Source organism: Monodelphis domestica, chromosome 1 (genome assembly GCF_027887165.1).
Source record: "Monodelphis domestica isolate mMonDom1 chromosome 1, mMonDom1.pri, whole genome shotgun sequence".
Taxonomy (NCBI): Eukaryota; Metazoa; Chordata; class Mammalia; order Didelphimorphia; family Didelphidae; genus Monodelphis; species Monodelphis domestica.
In genome coordinates, this window is record NC_077227.1 from 422,073,722 (window position 1) to 422,088,839 (window position 15,118).

The following is a 15,118-nucleotide window of genomic DNA, read 5'->3' on the forward strand; positions in this document are numbered from 1 at the left end:
CAAACATTCTGTAATTGGTTTACCTCAAGCTCTACTAGTCTGTATTCTAATACTCTATGATCTAAGGTCCCACATAGCTCTACGGAGCTTTGATTCTATCATTTCTCATGCTTGACTTCCAGAGTCCAATGGATAGTACTTTTTATAACTCTGTTCTCTTCATCTCCAAACTTTGGACATGAGTCAGAAGTCTTAAGTTGGAATCTTAGCTCTGGTACATACTAGTCAAATGACAGTGAATAAGCCATTTCCCCTCTATCAACCTCAGTTCCTCTTCTGTAAAATGGATCTAATAATACCTGTCCTGCCTACCTCATAATCCTGTTGTGGAATACGTACTTTGGACTGTATCAAGGGTAATAGAATACTACTACCACTGCCATCATTATTATTATTATTGCTCTGTACTGACAGTTCAGAGATAATGCTAAAAAAAAAAAGGAACAGGGGCATCTTGTTCTATATTTTATGTGCATGTGTATTTGTGAGGGGGATATTCAACAAATATTCAGTGTCTACTGTATACTAGGTGAGCATGTAGGTGGCACAGTGGATAGAGTGCCAGGCCTAGATTCAGGAAAACTCATCTTCCTGAGTTCAAATCTGGCCTCAAATAAATTAAATAGTTGTGTGATTCTGGGTAGGTCACTTAACTCTGTCTCAATTCTTCATATGTAAAATGAATTAGAAAAGGGAATGGTAAGCCATTCTATTATGTTTGCCAAGAAAACTCCAAATTTAGTCACAATGAGTAGGACACAACTAAAAAATGATTAAACCACAACACATATTGGACACTATGCTAAATAGATAAAAAGACAGTATTTATTCTCAAGGAGCTTATAATGGGGAAGTAGAAAAAGAATAACATTTAACTTAGGGGAGCTGGGCTTCAACTTTGGTATGCAAGCAGCAATACTTATGTGCTCTATTATCAGGGCATCATGTACATATGGACAGATATAAGACATGCTCCAATCCATACAGGGAAGGCACAGTAGCTGGTAGTCCCAAAGAAGGCTTGCTACAAACCAGTGGATTTGGGAGAAGAAATTAAGAGGGAGAGAATTCTAGGCATGAAGGAGGGGAAGGACAGCCAGTGTAACAGCAAGGAGACGTAACATGGAACATCATGTGTGAGGAACAACAAGTAGGCTAGTACGACTGGATCATACTTTCTCATAAAAGAGAAAGATAGAAGGGGCCTGCCTAAGATTAATAAAAAGATAGCAAGAGAATACCCATCTTAATAAGTCATCAGGGTACCAAAAAAAACTTGTTGAATTATTAGACCCAAAGAATTTTTTTTAATGGTTCGATCACTAATCTAAAGTCAGGGTTCCTAGGTTCATTTGTGACTTTACTGCTTTGTACCTGTGTGGACTTTTAATCTTTCCCGGGCCTCTGTTTCCTCATCTGTAAAATGTTGGGGAAGAAACACAGATGAGATAATCTCTAACATCCCATCTATATATGAGTATAGGATGTTTCTAGTAGAGTGTCAGGGGATCCATTCTTACCTGTATTGCTTACCTTTATTGTTATTTTTATCAGCTTATATGTGTAGGTGATACAAATCCAGGAGGGAGAACTAAAATGTATTATATGACAGAGTTGGGATCGAAACATCATAATATGGTAGAAACTTTGAACCAGATTTTATAAGAAGATATTGAATAGGGATAAATAATAGTAACAGTTGAAATTTATAGAACACTTAAAGATTTAACAAACACTTTACATATATTGTTTCATTTGGGTCTCACAGTACTTGAAGTAAGACTACAAATATTGTTATCTCTGTTTTCACAGATGAGAGGCGCAAAATTTGGGTAACTTGTTCATGGTCACAAAAATTTATAAACCTCAGAGGAAAGCCTCCAACCCAAAACCCTTCTGACTCTAAATCCACCACACTCTCCTGCTTTGTAGTAATACTTACTTGCAAGTATACATCTCACACCTGAGTTCAAAATATCAACTTCACAAGTACAAAGTTGAGGAATTATGGTTTGGTAACAATTTATCCTAAAAAAATTCTTGTAGTTTTAATGGATTGAAGGTGCAATATGAGTAAGCAGTGTGAAACAGCACCTGAAGAAGCTACTCAGATCTTAGGCTACATTAAATGAGATGCAGCAGGGTATGAATGGAATGGAATGGAATGCCATTGGGCTATAGGAAATGATGAAAGGAATGCATTCTAAGAAACTTGGGAAGGCTTTTATGGACTGATGCAGAGTAAAGTGTGCTGCAGAACCAGGATAACAATTTATGTAACAATAACATTATAAAGAAACAACTTTGGAAGCCTTACAAACTGTGATTAACACAATGAACAATTATGATTCTAGAGTACTGAATATGAAGGATTCTATCTAACCTGCTGACAGAGGTAATGGACTTAAGATATCCCATACATTTTTTGATATAGCCAATATAGGAAGCTTGATTTGCTTGACTACTCATGTTTACAAGTATTTTACTTCTGTTTTTTTCAGTGGTGGGTCAGGGAGGAATAAGGGAGAGAAAATACATAATTGTTAATTGAAACAAAATAAAATGAGATTTACATCAGACAATTGTGAGTTCTGACCCTGCCATCCTGTCCCCTGCAATAGCCCCCTGCTATGACTCTTGATCCATTTCCCACTTGAAATTGCAAGCAGCCCAGAATAAGGTGTCAATATGTCCTATTTTATACCCTAATTCCATCCTTTTGAGGATATATGTCTAAGCACCTATCAGGTATGCTTTAAAGTGGATTCTTGCTAGGCACAAGGTGGACTAAATGACTTCTGAGATCCATTCCAATTCCAAGATGGCCTGATAATATGAGCATATAATTACTGTTGCTTATATACCAAAATTGAAGCCCAGCTCCCCTGAGTAACTATGTTAAATGTCCTTTGGGTTACCTACCTGTTTGGCAAAGTGACCAAATGACCAGGTCTCACTGCAACATGAGAGTCCTGAAGCCACCCTTCTGGAATGTGTTCTTGGCCTCAAAGGCTTTCTGTGATATAATGCTCTTTCTTTGTCAAACAATAGTCAAGAATTCCTTTCTGCCAATGAATGGCTGATCTCTCTTGATATCTTGGCTTACATTTTTGAAGGGCCTCTGGGGACAATGAGTAAATGAGAGGAAGGAGAGGGCAGAGGTTCACCACATCAGGAGTTTTGGTCTAACAGGATTTTTAGGAGATGGAATAAGCAAAGTAGCCTAGGTCCTATTTCACTTCAGAAGCTGTCCACTACTGTTCCATCACTGGTTTCTACCTTTCTCTTTGTATCTATTTTCCTTAGTAACCATATGTCTGTTCACTCAGCTCTGTCTAGTATTTAAGTTCAGCTGAAAGTTGCTGTGTTATGTTGGAAGGAGTACTGAATTTGGAGACTGAGATGCATTCTGCCATTTATTACTTTTGTGACCTTGAACCAGTGATTTCATCAACCCTGTTTCCTCATTTTTAAAATGATGAAATTATACTAAATTAATTTTAAAGTCTTTTCCAAATTCTCATTATGATGATCTTATAACTTTAGTTTAAATTAAAAGTTTCTTTACTCACAACTTTTATAACCTTGGGTAAGTCACTTTACCTCTGTGGGCCTCAGTTTCTTCATCTATAAAAATAGATAAATAATCATTGTGTGGAAAGCATTTATTCTCCCTACTCTCTTCATTTCACTCTGCATCAGTTTATGCAGGTCTTTCCCAAGTTATACTGTGTCCCAGATACAGCTTCTCTGTATCTATTGTATTTGTAATTTTTTTGTATAACAATCTATTCCATGTATATATCATAATTCAGCCATTTCCTAATTTATGTGCAACTATTTTATTTCCAGTTTTTTTAGTGCAACAAAAAGTATTGCCATAGATATTTTTGTACATATTAGTCTTTTCTTCCTTTTTTTGATCTCTTTAAGAGGAAATCTTCTAATGGTATCATTTGATCAAAGGAGATGCACATATTGGATGTAGCTCCAAAATGCTTCAAAAATAGTTGGATCAATTCATAGCTCCACCAACAGTACATTAATATATCTACCCTCCCACATCATTTCCAACAATTGCCATTTTCATTTTTTGCCATTTTTGCCAGTCTGATGAATGTTTGATGGAATTCTAAGAGTTCTCTAAACTTGAGTTTCTCTTATTAAGTTGAAGCATTTTTTCACAGTTATCAATTGTTTGCATTTAATTATTTAGAATTTTTTTGTTGATATCCTTTGATTAATTAACTAGTGGTAAATGTCTCTTGTAACATATTTGTATCAATTCTCTATCTTACTTGAATATCTTACTTGAATCCCTGTTCGCTCTATTTTAACCATCATTGCCATTCTCCTCCAACTTACCCTAAAATTTTGGATTCAGTCCTTGGGAGATTAGTCTTTGATGTGAGAAATTGCCTTGTCTTGTCCACAACTGGGCTTTCATGCCACTTCCTAGTCATTTCCACGCCATGGCATCTTCCCCAAACTCTTTTTTTTTTGGCTCCCATTTAACCTGCCATATTATAATGGCAAGATTCTTTATCACAAAAACTGTTTTGTTTGTATTTGTATCCTTAGAACTTCACCTAAGGTCTGGCATATAACATTTAACAAATTATCAATCTGTCAACTCGAAAGCACTATTGAATATGAACAGTAGTAGCAAAAGTTATAATTAACTTTTATAATAATATTTTATAATTGTTATAAATAACTTTTATAATAAACATTTGCTGTTGCTCTGAATGGCTGCTTTGACTCAATTACTTGATTATAAGTTTCTTAAGGTAAGGATTATAATTTCACCATCCCTTATATTCACCAATTTAAAGACTGCTTTCATAGAATTAGGTAAATGAGGTTAGAGTTAAAAGAATTGCAAGATGATCCTAGGAGAAATAATATTTTAAACCACCCCAGTATGGTGCATTCTTGGAAAAAGCAAAAACAAAAAAAAACAACTGGATTTAAGTCAACCCTGATTTAATAGTCCACCATGGCCCATCACGGAATAGCTGTGTAACTTTAGATAATTTTCTTCCTTCTACCCTCTGAGTCTAAATTTCTTCATCTGTGAAGTAGGTATAATAATATTTTCACAACCTATCTCATAGATATGTTGAAATGACCGGATGTGTCTGAAAGTGTCTTTTGGATGCAAAGCACCATGGGAATGTAATCAATTACTAGAAGTATGGACTACTGGATATTTCATACAAATTCCTATTTTATAGATGAGGAAATTAAGGTCTGGAAGACGGAAAGTAATTTGCTTCAATCAGAGACCTAAGTTTCTGCTGCTATTGTTAACTGGTAGGATAGTAGCCTGCTAAGAGTGTGCCCCTTTGGCAATGGGACATAGGAAAAGGTGCCAAAGTATCAAAGAAGACACTGAAAAGTGCTCCAGAAGTGGCAATAAATACTTCTCCACACCTCCCAGCATTGCCTGGAACTGTGCTAAGGAGAACACTTAGGAAATGGGCATACCCTCTAAGGTTCCCTGACATAATCTCTTACCATGGGATGGTGGGAAGTGTTTTGTGACTATAGGCTTGGACATATCCTAACTTGGGCCCTTAGCAAATCCCACATATTCTCTGAACTACAGTTTCCACTTGTGGAAAATAATAATAATTGTAGATCATAGGAAAAAGAAGTGAAAAAATTATGTCTAGTTCAACCCTCCCGTTTTACAGATGAAAAAACTGAAGCCCAGAGAGTTATTTGAGAAAAGTGTTTTGTTAACCTTTAAAGTATTCTAGAAACATTTTTTGATGCTTAGCCCAAACATTTCCCATCCTATTATATAAAATAAGGAAAATAGTATCTGTATCTTGAAGCTTCATTTTATAGCTTAGTCTGAATGGCAATTATTAAACACCTACTTGATACCAAGCACTCTGATAGGCACTGGGAGTATAATGACAGAAATAAAATGGGAGATAAGTTTCATGATTGTGGGGCCTTTCAAGAGAAAATATGTACAACATGTATGTATAAATATTTAATTTTTCTCATATTTTCTCACATACACACAAAAGCTCACACATATACACATAGTGTCACAGTACAGTTTTAAGCTCTGTGTGTCTGCATATGATATATGTATATACTCTCCCAAATATGAGCTAATTTGTAAGGGAAGCACTGGCTGCTACAGGGATCAGGAAAAGTCCCCTTTGGGAGTAGCAAGTGAGCTAAATTTTGAAGAAAACAAGGGATTCTGAGAAGTGGAGGTGAGGAGGGGGAGAGCATTCCAGGCACGAGGGGCAGGGAGATACGAGAGGTGTTTTATGGACAGAAGAGCACAATAAAAAATAGCCATGTTTGGCCAAGCCATAGAGTATGTGAAAGGGAGTAGTGATATGTGATAAACCTGGAAAGGTAGCTTGGAGACAGCTTACAAAGGACTTTAAATGTCAAATGGTAAAGCAGAGGAAAGAACACTGGACCTGGAGTCTAGAGTCTAGAGAAAATGGGTCTCAATACTGGCCCTACCTATTAAATTTGTACCTCTGTGACCTTAGGCAAACCACTTAATGTCTCTGGGCTTCAGCTTCCTCACCTATAAAATCGTACTAGGTAACTTCAGTGAGGTTCTTTCTGCTCCTAAATTTATGATCCTGTTTGATAGTAGAGGCAACAAGGAGATACTGAGGCTTCTCAGGTAAGAGAATGCCATTGGTAGGCTTGTGTTTTATGACTTTCATTTTTGCAACTGTATGGAAGCTGTATTTGAGAAAAGGAGTGATGGAGGCAGACAGACCAATTAGGAGGGATTGTAATTATCTGGATAATAAGTGATCTAGTTCTGAATCATGGGGGTGGTGGCCAGGTGAGTAAAAAGAAGGGAACTGAGTAGACTTGGGTTCATATCTGACCTCAAGACAATTCCTAGCTGTGTGACCCTGAGCAAGTCCCTTAACCCCATTGGCTATCCTTTACTACCCTTTCCCTTGGAACTGATATTTAATATTGATTCTAAGACATAAGATAAGAGTTTAAAACAAAACAAAAACAAGAGAAGGGATGGGAGTTGTCATGGAGGTAGAGGCAACAAGGTTTACAACTGCTTAAGTATTTGGGGAGAAGGAAAGGGAGCAGGCAAGGATGACACCTAGATTGTAAACCCTTGGGATTGTTCCCCTTGACAGAAATAGGGAAGTTGTTTGGGGAGGAATGGAAATTAATTCTCTTTTGGACAAGTCGAATCTGAGGTGCCGACTGCCTACAGGATGTCCTGCTTATAAGATAGATAGATAGATAGATAGATAGATAGATAGATAGATAGATAGATAGATAGATATAGATATGAAGATATATATAGCTAGATAGATATAGATATGAAGATATATATATGGGTTTGCCAGTTTGAATGTGTCATTTATTTTTGATGATAGTATTATCCTCATTTGAATTTGGATTACCAGGTTTCCCCTCTTCTGAGTATGTCTGGTACGCTTGTATCTGGGCTCCCAACAAATGATTTCTATATCTGGGGGAAGTCAAAGTCACCGGAACAAAGGAAAGATGTACTTCATCCAATGTGAATGACCTTGAAAAAGCAAGTGAGAGGGATTTTATTGAATAACAAAAGGGGAAAAGTTAGTTAACTTTTTCAAAGAAGTACCTGGAGCCCTGGTTAGATGAAGCTGCCTCTGGAATGCAGCCATTAAGGATTCTGTAAGGCCTTTTAAGTTCCTCTGCCAAACCTTCCCTTTGCAATATAATGAAAGTACCTCTGTTGGAGAGCCCGGGGTGCCTGCAGCTACAGGCCTGGCAGGGCTTCTGATGACTTTTCTCAGAAGGAGACAATGCACAGAGATTAGTGGCTACATCATGATCTGGTTCCACAAGCATAGAGAGGTTCTGGTATAGGGGTGGCAGCTTGTGCAGCAGAAAAATCTCTGGATCTGGAGTCAGGTGTGACCTGGGTTCAAGTCCTAGGTCTCCTACTTGCTAGCTTTGTAATTGTGAGGAAGCCCCCTGGGGCTCAGTTTCCTCATTTGTCAAATGAAAGGGTTCAATTGCACACTCTAAGGGCTGGCTCTAACATTCTTTATTCTCTGTTCCAAGATCCCTTCTGGCTCATAAGGTGTAGAAAAAAGAACAATAGGCATTGGAAGAATAAGCCTAGGTCCTAGCTCTGTCTTATAACTGTGAAGGCTCTGAGTTTTAATTTATTCATTTGTAAAGAGAGGCTAACAGTGCTTGGGGCAGCAGTGTATAATAGAGAGCACTGGGTGCCTGGAGTCAGAAAGACCTGAGCTTTAGGCACTTACTAGCTGTCAATACCTTGGGCAAGTCAGTTAATTCCTGTTTTCCTCAGTTTCCTCAGCTATAAAATAAGGATCATAATAGTACCTCTCCCTACCTCCCAGGGTGGTTATGAAGATCATATGAAATGATATTTGTAAAACATTTTAGTACAGTATCTGGCACATAGTAGGAACTTAATAAAGTTCCTTAATAAAAGTATATAATTTCCTATTTCAAAATGCTCTTATGAGGACAGCACATTTTAAGCCCTGAATGACTACAGAAATATATGGATTATTATAATAATAATATTCTTTCTGTCTCTAATAATTCTCTGGCCTAAGCTTCTTTCCAATTCTGATATATTCCATTCCAAGGTCCTTTCCATTCCCTACTTTCTATGTTTTATGATTCATGGTTGTCTGGATTGGACTATTTCATTATCCTCTGATCCTTTCCACTTATAAATCCTATGCTTCTTTAAATCACAATAGGGACTTTGCAGGAAACAGAAGTAAGCTTTCTTTTTTAATGCTCTGAGGGGTTTCCCTATCCTTGCCCCAACTGAGGAACAGTGTGGGACAGTGTAGTTGAACTGAGCATCAGGAGACCTAGGTTCTATTCCTTGGCCAAATGTCATCTTGAACATGTCACTTCTGCCTGGACTTGGCTTGCTCATTGAGAGGTTGTTGGTGTAGTTTAACTCTAAGTCACAGAGTCATAGGATTTAGAGGTAAACTGGACTATAGAGATAATCTAGTTCTAGAATGATGGTTGTAGAGTTGGACAGGGTCTTAGAGGCCATCCAGTCCTACCCTTTCCTTTTATAGCTCTGAGGAAACTGAGATACAGGATATTTAAATTACTTACCCAAAGTCACTTGGGTAGTTGGTAACAGAAGCATCCACTGAACCCATATATTCAGACTCCATATCCAATTCTCTTTTTCATTGTGACAAATAAACTGTCCTATCCTTTAACCATTTTAAGGTAGGACAGGATGTAGCATAGCCTCAATGAGGAAGGAAGGATGAGAGCATAATGCATTTGGCCCTGTGCTCTGTCATCTTCCTTAGCTTTTAGGATGACAAGTGGTCATTGGGCTACAGTTCCTAGGGAGCAGGTAATTTGGTTCCACAGGAGATCCTGGCCCCTTACTGACCTACCATCAGAGGACCAATATAGAGATCTGTGAGAGCAAGACAGCTTCATGGTTTTGGTAACATGTACCCAAGGAATCACATTAGGAACAGCCATAAAGGAGCCAAGAAAAGCTGTCAAAAAAGATTTTTTTTCCTTTTATAAAAAGACAATAAACATCTGTTCCCTGGAGTACCCTTCCTTATTAGCTGAGAAGAAAGCAATCAGTAGGGCCCCAGTTCTTGAACTCTCTGTTCTAGATTTGAGCTCTGGGAGAGGATGCTATAATAAAGTAGGCTGTGTTTAAGGAAGGGCTGGTGCTTGATGTATTAGGGATATAAATATAAAAATAGACATAGTTCCCGCCCTCAAGGAACTTATACTTTAAATAGGAAAGTTGTTGGGTTAAGGAGTAGAGAGTTAGACAACTTTTAAGCAATATGGATGAGGGGAGGGGGGAAAGGGAGGGAGAGAGGGAGGAGGAAAGGAAGGGGGAAGTAAGGAAGGAGAGCATATGCATCAGATCCCAATCTGCCTTTAAAACTTTTGGCACTTTGGACAAGGCATCTCCTTTTCCATATCTATCTTCTTCATCTATAAAATGAGGGGGTGGTGAGATGGTCTATTAGAGAGGTAGAGTGACAACAATAAAACAATAAATTCACACTAACATAACACCTAAAGTTTTATAAGTGCATTACCCCATTGATCAACACTGGACGCGTGTGAGGTAGATACTATCATCTCTGCTTTGTGGGTGTGGAAACTGAGCTATAAGAGATGAAATACTTTGCCCCAGATACAGCTAGGATTTATCAAAGGCAATATCTAAACTCAAATTTTCCTGATTCCAAAGCTAGAATTCCATTGTCTTTGATACATTACTTCCCAAAGGGATAGTGACTTGCTTAGGATGTCATAGGTAAAAGGACGTAGAGGAAGAATGAAAATTCATGTCTTCTGACCACACATCCAGGGCCATTTTCATCCCACTACAAAAGGTGTCCACTCCCTGGCCTTTATAAGGTGGAAGGCATTATAGCCCCTGTTGGCTACAATGAATAAAAGAACATTAGATGGTTCTGCTTTGGTTTTTTTTTTTTTTATCAGTTCATGTTAAGCTCTCCATGCTTCTCCGTATTCATCATTTCTTATATTACAGAGATATCCTATTATATTGACATACCACAATTTGTTTAGCTATTCCCCAAGTAATGGGAATCTATCTACTCTCTAGTTCTTTGCTCTCACAAAAAAAAAAAGTTCCCATTTGTTGACACAGTTCAGGCCAAACTTGTAGAATATTCTTATTAGAGTCCCATTTGGCCAATTGCTCAATCAATTCTCATTATTAAGCCTTGGCCAGTCAAGGGAAGGTTGGATTTCCAGGATGGGATACCATCAGCAGCTAGATAGAAAATTTGGATATTAAAATCACCACAGTAATAAAATGTATACACCAAGTATTAAGCATATCACAGAATCATTAATTTTATAGGACCCTAGAACACAAATTGTTCAGGTTAGAAAGGATTTGAGAAGTTATTTAATGTCCAACTGTAATTCAAAACCCTTTCTATCACAAGTCCCTTTCTGGGCAAGCTTCCTACCCAATTCAGGAATCCCTTTTACAATATTCTAAGCAAGTGGTTGTTTTTAACTTACTTTATTCCTTCCCCCCAAGATCACCATTTTCCATCATTGATGCATAGTTGATAATTATATATTCCTTTCCCCCCACTTGCCCGTGTTAAACTCCTTTTCCCTCAGTGCTGCCTCTTCTGAGATAATAGAAAGTATTCCCCCAAGTTGCTCATATTCTAAATCAACCAAATCTTTATTGAGTAACAATAGGAGGGCTTCAAGCAAAGACTTGGAGAACATTCACTGGGCATGTTGAAGAGGGAGTTTATGCATCAGGCAGGAGATTGGATCAGACAAACTCTTCAGTTATTGTCCAGTTCTGGGATTCTGTAGAGGTAGTGAAGTGCTATGGGAAGATCCCTGGACTCAAGAGACTGGAGACATGGACCAGGTCTAGGTCTAGGCTTTTCTACTTCCTAGATATGTGACCTGAAGCAAGTTAATTTACATTTCGCTGCCTTACTTTCTTTGTCTGTGAACTGGATAATAATACTTAAAGAATTTCCAGTACACAGGGTAGCTATGAAGAATGAACTTTGAAAATCTTATAGAACCATAAAAATGAGAGGTATTATTATTATTAATTATCTGATTCTGTTTGAGATTTATGTCCTCATCCCTGTCCTTGTATGCTATGGGGGACATAAGAAAAGGAGGTGGAATTTCTGCTAGGCGAGAGCTCACAGTCTGTTTGGGGGAGGCAAGGAACTCACACATAAAAGCAGTATCAAATATAAAATTGTGTTTCTCTCAGTTAGTATTATGAGAATTAAGAGAAGGGGAAAAGTTTCTATAGACTGGAAAAATCTGAGATGATTTCATGTAGGAGATGATTGTGGAATCTCAAATTCAGAAGGAACCTTAGGGGTCATCCTCGTCGAACCCATACCTGACCATTAATTCTTTCCACAATGCTGCTTATAGGGAGTTCTCCAGGATCTGCCTAAAGATTTCCAGACATGGGAGACCTACTGCATTTACTCCCCTCCTCCCCACAGAGGCAGCACATTCTTTTATTAGACAGCTCCAATAATTTGGTCTTTGCAGTGACCACCCATTGTTATTGGTAAGTTTTACCCTCGGGTTACATCACAGCAGGTTTAAGGAGAACTAATAATGGAGGAAAGGATATGAACAGAGAGAGCGCCAGCAAACACAGAGATGGGAATGGTTCTGCTGGATGAAAAGGAACATAAAGGGAGGGAAGACATAGACAGAAGGTTAGAATATTGAGTGTCTAGTGCATGATGGGTGGAATGGTGCTTTGGAAAGCCAGAAGTCCAGCATATATATAGAATGGTCTTATAAACCCATAGGTTCATTAATTTGGATCTAAAAGGTACCTTAGAGATCCTCTAATCCAGCAATTAATTTGGAGCATATGAACTTGATTTTTTTAATATGATGCTAAATTTATTTCATAATAATTGGTTTCCTTTGTAATCCTTTACATTTTAAACATTTAAAAAGTTATTTTGATAAGGGGTTCATAGGCTTTGCCAGACTGCCAAAAGAGTTTAGCACACAAAAAAGTTTAAGATCCCTTGATCTGGTCCAACTCCTTCATTTTTATAGTTGAGGAAATTGTGACCCAGAGAGAGAAGTGATTGGAGCAAACTCACTTAAGTTATAAGCCCCAGAGTATGTCATTATCTGGGGAGCCTGTGACACCCAAACTAATTTCTTCTCCATAATTCTACAGGGCCCAAAACAGCATAGCTCCTTTGCATTCTCAGTCTCCTCCAAGATTCTTTTGTGAGCTCCTGGAGCCTGATGGTGGTGCCTCTGGTAGGCCTGTCAAATCACTCCATTTCTTGGAATTAACTTGTAATTCTCAGAAGATCATGGCTTCATTTTCCAAAAAGGCAAAATTTATATGTGTGGGAGGGAGAATGCAGATGTGTGTGGAGGAGACAGCAAGAGACAGAAAGAAACACTGAGAGAGAGAAAGGGAGAGGGGCGAGAGACAGATACTATAAGACAAGGAGACAGAGAGATGGGGCAGGGTGATAAGAAAGGGGCAGACAGAGACTATGCTGCCTTCACATTTCAGTGTCCACAGACCTTTCCTAATTAATCTATTTCTGGGTGTGATGACTTCATCTCCTGTGATAGTGGAGGCAGCAGCCATTATCAGGTGCCCTTGGAAGGAAAACATTTTTTTTGGTCCAGCCATCCACTTATTCTCCCTAATGAATGCCACTTAACAGAGCAAAGGCCGTGCTAGTACTAACTGTATCCTCAATTTCCTCATCTGTAAAATGGCTCTGAAGGATAACCTTTGCACTCCCTCCCTCACAGGATCATTGTGAGGAAAATATATTGTAAATTGTAAGGTCCATTATCAGTTTTCCCCCATCTTCTGAGCATAACAATTTATCAAGCAATGCATGCCAATTGCCCTATAAATCAGGACCATGCCCCTTCTTCATATTAGGGCTGGACCCTGAATATAGGAATAGACAGAATTTTATACTTTAAAAACAATCAAATGAAACCAATTAATTAAAAGGAGACAAATTTTTTAGATTAAAAATTCTATTTTTTCCAATTACATTTGATACAATTTAAGATAATCATTTTCTGACTTTTTGTGATCTATAAATGTGACATTATTATTATAAGCTACTCTCAGTAGTCAAATCAGAGAATTTAGGAAACTTAAAGCTGGAGGGGAGCTTAGAGATCTAGTCCAAGCCCTGATGGGATGATACAGGATTTCTGTCTGATAAATTCACTCATACTGAGATCATTGGAATTTAGGTTTTAGCACTGGATGATACTAGGTTGTTTTTTATCATGTAGGTAATAGGGAGTTACTGCAGCTTCATGAGCAGGAAAATGACATCCTAAGCACTTAACCAGTAGAATAACTGAATGCAAAGTCTAGTTATTAATGGCTTAGTGTCAGCTTGGAAGGAAGTCTTTAGCTGAGAGCCCCAGGGATTTGTGCCTGGATTTGTGGCATTTACCATTTTTAACAGTGAATTGGATAAAGATATAAATGAAATATGACACCAACTAACTAGATGAAAGAATTTTAAAAGATCTTGACAGGCTAGAACACTGGGTCAGAATAATGTGAAATTTAATATAGATCAACGTAATATCATACACCCAAGTTTTAAAAACAACAAAAGCCAATCAACATCACAAGGATAGGTAAGGAGTCACTGGACAGCAATTCCTCTGAAAAAGACCTGGGAGTCTTAGTAAATGATAAGCTCAATATTAGTCAACAGTATAATAAATAGTGTTCATGAAAGCTAATGTGATCTTCTGTTGCATTTAAAGAGGCCTAGTGTCCAAGACTAAGGAGAATAAAGTCCAGCAATTTTTGGTTCTAACTAGACCAAGTCTTGAATATCACACTCAGTTGCACATGCTATGTTTTAGAAGGAAATTAAAAACTGGAGTATGTCCAGAGCAGGGAAACAAGAATAATGAAGGGGGACCAGCATTTATACTATGTGAGGATTGGGTGAAGGAAATAGGAATGTTTAATGTGGAGAATAAAAGATTTAAGGAGAAAATGATTACCAACTTTAAATATTTGAAGTGCTATTTTGTGAGGAAAGGTTTCACCATTTCTTTGCCTGCTGTCTGCAGATCTGTCCATGTTTTCTGTATTATTAAAAACAAACACCCCTAAAAGTCTTTATTTAACCTTGCCATCTCCTCATGCTATCATCTTCCATCTCTCATAATCAAAACTCTAAGCAAAAGCTAGCCATACTTATCTCCATCATCTTTGCCACTTCCCAACTCACAACTTTTGCTCTCTGTCTTCTGAAACTACCCCTCAAATGAATCTGATTCCTCCCAAGATTTCCCATGCTCCCTCTTTTAAAAACCATGCTTTATTGACACCTTGAAATATCATTATTACTTCTTAATCACTCTTCCTGTTCCTATAGAACCCTTGTTTGTAACAAATAAATACCATCAAGCAAAACAAATCAATACATTAGCCATATATGAAAATGTGTTCTTTATTCTTCATGGTTAGTCCACTACCTCTCTGGCAAGAAACAGGAAACACCATTCCATCAGTTTTTTGAAATCACAATTG

General features: G+C 37.8%; 1 protein-coding gene across 24 annotated transcripts in view; it reads left to right on the forward strand.

Moving 5' to 3' along the window:
- DAB2IP (DAB2 interacting protein) overlaps window positions 1–15,118 on the forward strand; it is a 332,379-nt gene that overhangs the window by 207,808 nt on the left and 109,453 nt on the right. The gene's annotated exons all lie outside the window — the stretch shown is intronic.